Raw genomic sequence first — 7,830 nt, forward strand, 5'->3', positions numbered from 1 at the left:
GTACTCTTAAAAAAAAATGCAAAAAAGTTTTTTTTATTATTATTATTATTCCAACTGTTTTGCTACAATCAATATTCAAAATAGGAAACTGAAATCATGGTTTGCCAATACTTCAAGATACTTACAGAATTATGAAATGAGTGAAAGGCTGAGAGATATTGTAATACATGACTATATGATTAATAAGCATGAAGTTCTCTAGAGGTGATCAACACATTAAATGAAACTGTGAAATGGAATAAATTCCATGCACTCATACTGGTAGAAAGAATAACTTCAGAATAACATGACCTTGATGTAGGACATTTCTTGGGACTAAGGAGAGCTAAGGTCCCTCAGCTACATTTAAGCTGTCATTTCCTTCAGATATATCATTAGGTCCTCAAAAGTGCCTCTCTGCTAGCTGGAGGTCTAAACTGATGTTATTGAAGTTGTTTAATCTATCTAACTTCAGCTCTTCAATTTCTAAACTACCACATTAAACAACTCAGCAATAAATCTAGGCAACAGTTATGACAACTTCTGATTAAAATCCTGAGCTGAATTAGCCAAAATAAATAAGAGAACAGACCAATTAAATATATCTAAATCATCTTTATTTATTTATTTGAGCTATTATAATACTCTGTGAAAGGAGAAATTACCTGACAAGCCTCTTTCCCAGATTAACTCTATGCCTCAAAACTCATTCCAAAAAGTCATTTCACCTACAGACAAAATGCAGTAGTCATATTTTCAAAATTAAAAACGTTTTGCTAAAAGCTATAGATGGTTAAAATAGCATCCATCTGCAGACTTTGCAGGCCATCAGCCTTCAGGTGCGTTCGGACAAGATCTCCTATCCAACCAAAGATCCTGCTTGCTAGAACAATGAGAAATATATGAAGACACCCTTCACAAATCACATCTGATTTGGAAGTGCCGTGAGCTGCACATTAGCTCAATTTTCCTGATGTCACTCAGTAAAGAGCTTGTTCATAGCTGAGAAGATACAACAGTAAAAGAGCCTTTATATTCCCCAAAATATTATTTCATATAAGCTGCAGCCAGATTAGTGTTTGCATTATTCACGAATTATAATAAAATATTAACCTTTGATCTGCCAAAAGCATTTGAAAGACCTACAAAAAAAAAAAAAAAGTGGTTTCCCACATTGTGTTAAATAGTCTCTAAAGATAAGTTTACATATAACAGTGAAACTTATCTAACAGCTTACCACCACTTCCTTTTCTTCATGCTCCTCCCTCCTCTTTCCCTGTTTTCCCCCCTCCTTTGCATTTTCCGGTAGCCAAACAGTTCCACCCTCTACCATCTTCCTTTACTGTATTTTGGCACTTATCGGACTTCTCTGGGCAATTATATTACTCACTAGCTCAGCAACAGCCACTTTTTTTTGCTTGGTTAGTTCCCTGCCAGCTTAGTGAGCTGATAGCTAAATTAGCTAAATAAGCTGTGGCAGTGCATGTCCAGGAGAAAAAGAGAGAGAGAGAGAGAAGCAGGATGCCTCTTCTGAACACCATGCAGTGTCTATTCAGAATTCTCATGTAATTTTACCCTAAATAACTACCAAGCAAGCAGTATAATATTACTTAGATGATCCAGTTCATATTTAAGTGAAAAGAAGGAACATAACATCTTTCTGCTAAGAAAACATAGCCATGAAACAGGTCTAAAATCCCGATAATCAAAGTAAATCTTAAGAGAATAATATAGGAATTATATTCCCATTCCATATATTCCGCATTAAACTAAGATTTTTTTTTGTTCCTATTTAATAATCATCGCTCTTGGATAAGGGGTTAACTAAACAGGGTGCTATGAGAAGCAAAAGTTAAATGTTTGAATGATGAAAAATCTAAGATGGTGACATACTCTCCCAGGCATCCGGATGACAAGTCAGCTTCAGCTCCTTGCACTGCATCACTCAGTATTCCACTTGGTAGGCTCCAGCCATTCAGTCAGAATCCGTGTTATTCAGATGGCCTACTAGCACGCCAAACAAACAGGGGACAGCTGGAGCTAACAGTCTGAATGACTGACAAGTTGCAAGTTGTTGCAAGTTTTCCTCAGCCACTGCTACCAAATAACAAACCTCAGAAGGAAAAAAAAAAAAAAAAAGTCTGCCTCACTGAAGAAAATAGGCCCACATTCGCAAAAAGAGTTATCTGCAATAAATAATATTATCAGCCTTGCTAACAGTAACATTTTGCATAATCTTATGTTTTTTCCCCATTAATACTTGGAAGGGCTTACACAAAACACATTGAACGGAAATATTTTTTGCCCACCCACAGCACAGGACAGTGAATATCAGAAAGCACAGGAAGGATTGCCAGAGTCTGAAGTCATCATGTTTTCACAGCAGTTTCAAGTTTCAGATAAATAGCTAAGCATAAATGCTTATTATATCCGTCAGTGTAAGAGGTCTCAGACGCTGGAACACTGTGGTGAGGCAGGCCTGAGGCTTGCAAGATGGTAGCGTTCACCCAGTCACTCACTGCTGCCAAGAGCCACATTTCCTCCATCCTTCCCCTCTCTCTGTTCATCTCCAGCCAGAATCCCGCTCCCTCTTACCCACTAGTGCTACTGTTCCTCCTATCTCTCAGCAAGCCTATTCAACTCACTGGCATAGCAGACTTTCATGAATTTGGGGTTTCAGGTATTTTGTTTTGTTTAATTATTTTCCTAACAGATTAGCAAATTCAATGCGTTCACAGACTAGCCAGAGGAAGGAAAGTGGCTGGAAAACATGTCTGGAAGCGTGGGTGGAGAAAGCAGTAATTCCTCCTTGCCTTGCTGAGAGCCATCAGACAAGGTTAATCCAGTCTTGCAGAACACCCAAGCTCCGGTATTCAAGGTAGACCTCGCTACAGGCACAGGCTGGCTAGGCAGCTTCCCAGGGGAGCAGAGCTCTGCCCATGCCTCAGGAGATGGGAATCAACTGTTGTAACCTACACAGCTTCCACTCTTCAGCAAAGAGATTGGTCATTAGAGGTACTTGTTGAATGGCTTCACTATCTCCTGTCTCCCTCAGCTGCAGAAGAAAGGCTCTCCCCTAAGGGATTCCTATGTCAGCTTTGCTTTCTAGAGCAAGTCATCTGTATGTTCAGCATTTCCACCAGTAGCATTGTGCTCTGAACACAGCTCTTGTGAACATGAAGTGTTTGCAAAAATAACTGCAAGGCCCTAGTTTTGCTCTGCTGTCCTTCTGAAACCTGTTAGTCACAAACACCACCGTTTACTGTTCTCTTTGTGTTCTCCAAATGTTTTGGCAAACAAAAATCAGAAAAATATGTCATCCAGTTTACATTACTATGGACAGCAACATACCTGTGTGGGTTTTACTTTCCACAGGATTGGCCTTGGTCATGGGATATTTGGTTTCACTTAATTAAACCAACTAAACTACATAACTAAAGCTAGTTTTCAGAGCCCTGCTAAAAATTCCCCACACAGTTGGCTGGGTAGGATTTAGATCTCTGCACTATTCTTAGACACGCATATCTGCAGCAACTGGAAAATGCTAGGTTGCAATTGATGCATTCCACAAAATGTTTAAGGCTGTGACCCTGAGTACTTCAAATTGTGGTTTCATTTATTTCGGTTTACAAAAACAAACACACACACAACTATCAGTTATTTAGGCACCTGAACACATTCTGTTAAGAATCTCACATTCAGTATCACCACAGTAATTAAACTTAAATTAAACAATTCACGGAAGTGTAATCTTTGACTGAGAAACAACACAGTGAAAATTGCTTTGGAAACCTCCCACATTCAGAATTTCATAAAACACTTCCAATATACACAAAGCCAAGAACTGACAAGAGTCTGGGAACATGAAATAGGCTACAAAAGCATGTTTAACTTACTAAAAAACAATCAGACTGACAAATTTCATGGTGTAATTTTAGAAAATGGGGGCAAGGTGAGTCGTATTTAGCTAAATATCATTTATAGATTAGCTCCATTGTGCATATAGTTTATACATGTGCATATAATTTTTCTAGTGTGGAAGAGAAAGCAGAGACTATGCTGTGTTTTAAGAACTCTCTAATATTGAAAGATATCTGTCAAGGAAACCTATTACAAAATATGATTAAAATAATCAATGTTTTTAAAACAATTGAAGGCAATGACCAACAGCTGTCTCTTTAGTTTGATTTCTAAAGACTTTATATATTCATGGCTATTAATAGCAACAGGAAGGGAGTTGTACCAACAGAAACATAATACTTCAAGGCTTTTCCTCCCAGAGATTCAGGGTGTGTGCCTACTCAATCAAGGTAAAATTTAGCTTCATTAACACTGTAAGAACAGGAGTATTTGGACTTTTTTTCCTTCAGTGAGAGGACCCAAGAAATTCATTGTTAATTCATTTACCTATGTGGTAAGTAAATTTTTTCAAGTATTGCTTTGCCAAAATTGGCCTCCAAGGCAACAATTTAATCCCTCTTGAAAGCTGGCAGAGGCTTTGTTATGAACTTCCTCTAGGATCCTAGAAATGTACACAACTCATTTTTATATAATTTCTAACATTGTATAATTTGCTGGAAGGATATGGTTTTGTTCTTCTCCTTTTTCATCTTATTTTACCACATGCCTGCAAGTATACAAACTAATATAATCTGTATTACAACTAAAGTATAAAAGAAAGCATCCTTAACTGTTATTTATCTGATGATGGCCATGCAATCCCACATGCTAAACAGGCCATTAGATTAAAATTTAGTGACCAAGAGAAGCTAAGATAGAAAACTGTGGAAGAAAAACAAGCTATTATCTTTACTAACTGCTAATAGCTTTTGTGTATTTTTATATATGTATGCACACACACATTTACATGCCTACACATATTTAGATATATAACATTCTAGGGATAGTTTAACTTCCTTTTTCTACGTTATTCTCACTTTAAAATTTTTTCCCCTTTACGAACACGTTTTTCCATGAAACACCTATCAGTTTAGTTCAGAATTTATGATTTGATGGATGCATGACAACATTATTTATAATACTAAAGAGATCAGGTTAAAGTAAAACAGATGTAATGGGTGTTGCTACTGGCTAGTATCCTTTTCCTATGTAAGTTTTCCATCACTAAGAAGTATACAGTTTATGCTTTTAAACCAGATAATACCACCACATTGAGCCCCAGAAGAGTCTAGCTGGATACATCCAAGACAAAAGCTCTTTGCTGCTTACTGTGCAACATTAATACACTGTTGAATGAACCAGCTGGAAGTAGTTTGCAGACTACTGGTGGAAACCGCCTTCAGCTTTGAAGGCATTAAACTAGCCTTTGACTAGGACTAATGAACCTCATATCTTTTGGGAATGCTGTGAAATAGCATACAGCCAACAAGAAAGTTTCTAACAAAACAGTTTGGGGAAAAACTGCCCAAATATTTTAGTTGTCTATTTATACATATTTCATCTAGAATAAACACAAGTTTTCAGATTTTCAATTTTTCTATTTCTTGTTGGCATATTTCTCACTTCTAAAATGCAAAATTTTGGTTCTATCTGTTGAAGAGACCACTTCTCATTCAACAGAGGCATCTCAGACACCAGGGCTTTGGGTTAATTTACAGCAGGCTGTGGTAGGCATTTTCAGTGAGGGACCTTCAATAAAATTTATCTCCTCTCCATTCCTCTGCTGTCAGAAGTTCAAGAGTAGATGCAGACAGATGCATAGCAGCAATGCATTTGTTCAGTGTAAGAATACAAATTTAACTTTAATACTGAGTAAGAGGCCCCTTTTGTGCTCCTAAAAAACAAAAACAAACAAAAAAAAACAACAGCTACAGAAGTCAGCTCATCAAGAAGCAAAATAATCAGACAAGTTAAGATATACAAAATGGTGAGTCATGAACTTAGTAACCATGCTTTCCAGAAAGTATAGGCTATGTTTTCAACTAGTAACCATCTATCAATGCCATTTACTTCAAACTAACTTTTTCACGTATATTTTTCAAAAGGTGAAGGCTTCTAGCTGTTTACCTGTAATGAGATGTTTTTTCCTAGAAAGAATTTTTACTACAACAATAATCTATAATTCACTATACAGGTATTACCTTAGGTTATTTTTTTTATTATTATTATTTTATTTTTCTAAGGAAATCAGTGTGACAAATAAATCTGAGCATGGTTTTGCTTGTAGAGAACAGCTCCGGACAGCTGCTATGGTTATGAAATGACAGGATTTCTTTGCACCAATATTCAGACTTTGCTCTAGAAATGGACAGCAGAATTTGTACTTCCAGATGTGAAAGTGCTTCTGAGGTCCTACTTCTGGATTTTTGTTGAAGATATTCCATTCTTCTAAATTTTAACCCACTTTTCTGTATTACTTCGTCATGCAACCATTTCACCACATGCTTTTGATTCTCATTATTACTCCTGTATTAGGTATCCAGCACAAAATAGAAGTGAACAAAGGAAGTAAAGCCAAAAAATACAACTTGTATTGCATAGCTAGTCATATAACGAACAGGTTCTGCATGACTCTAACAAAGGAAAAATATACAGTTGCCAATTATGGAAACAGGTTAACAAATTATTCTTCCAGTTTTTTGTTTTTTTTTTTTTTTTTTTGTTGTTGTTGTTGTTGTTTTGTATTTTTGGCTTTAGGTTGCAGAATAGGTAAATAGTTTCCTCTGGATATGTTGCTGGCAGGCAAGTTCTGAAAACCTCGTTCCAAGAATCCTGAAAACAGACTGAAAACACAGCTGTTCAGATTCACTGATCTGACGACAAGACACTGCGGATACTCCTATTGGTGAAGCAGGCTCAAGGGGCAGACAGAGTGACAGCTGGTCCATTTCTTCTCTTGTCCATAAATCCCATTTCAAATAGGATTAAGATAACTGGAAAACAACCTACTGACTGGACAACAAATCCTTCCTAGCAAGAGGATATATATGATTTAAACAATTTAATACGTTTTAAGTGGGCTTTAAATACTTTCTTAATAATGGTCACTTAAAAAGGGAAGCAACATTTTAGAAGCCATCTTCAGGTTAGTTGAAAAATCTGGGGCCTTAGATTAGTGAAAGACGTTAAATCATTTTCAGGTCTGTAAATATTTAACACTGATAAGTAAGGTTTTTAAATGTGTTTAAATAATTTTGAAGAGTAACATTAAAAAAATACTCTAGATCACAAAAATTCAAAGCAATGTAATCCCAGTCCCATTGATTCTAATTTGAACCTGAACTACTGGTCTCATTTCTTCACCCTATGAAAACTTAATCATGTTTATATCAGAGAACAGATTCTGGCCCAAAACATAATTATTTCTGATGTAATCATTTGCTGCTTCAAATATTTTTGAACAGTTTGAAACCCACATAAACAGTTAAACTTTAAGATGAACTTCACAGAATACAAAAATTAAAGAAATCTATACTAATTTATGAAAGATTAAACAGAAAGCCTATCCTGGCTTTCACAGCAAGAGTATATTTAATTCAGTGGCATGGTTGAATTTATTCTCAAATCCATAAACTGAATACATTTAAATTCCCGTGTAATCTGGCTCTTGATATACTTCAGTACACTTGCCTTTGAACTTCTCATTTGCTTTTAAGTGGTAATTTTTTTAAAATTTTGGGTGCTGGCCAAATTAAGCATATATTAATATTCTAAAAAAGCATCTTCATTGGAGAATCAAATATGGGGTCTTTCATGTTTGAACAAAACTTCAGGGTGGATCACAGTATAAACAAAGCATTAATGCATCCTGAATCTCAGTCTGGAGAGGAATATTTTGTTTGGGTATGTGAACTAGTGATGACATACTAGAAAGGTGGAAATTGAAATTAG

The sequence above is a fragment of the Cygnus olor genome, chromosome 8 (assembly GCF_009769625.2).
Source record: "Cygnus olor isolate bCygOlo1 chromosome 8, bCygOlo1.pri.v2, whole genome shotgun sequence".
Taxonomy (NCBI): Eukaryota; Metazoa; Chordata; class Aves; order Anseriformes; family Anatidae; genus Cygnus; species Cygnus olor.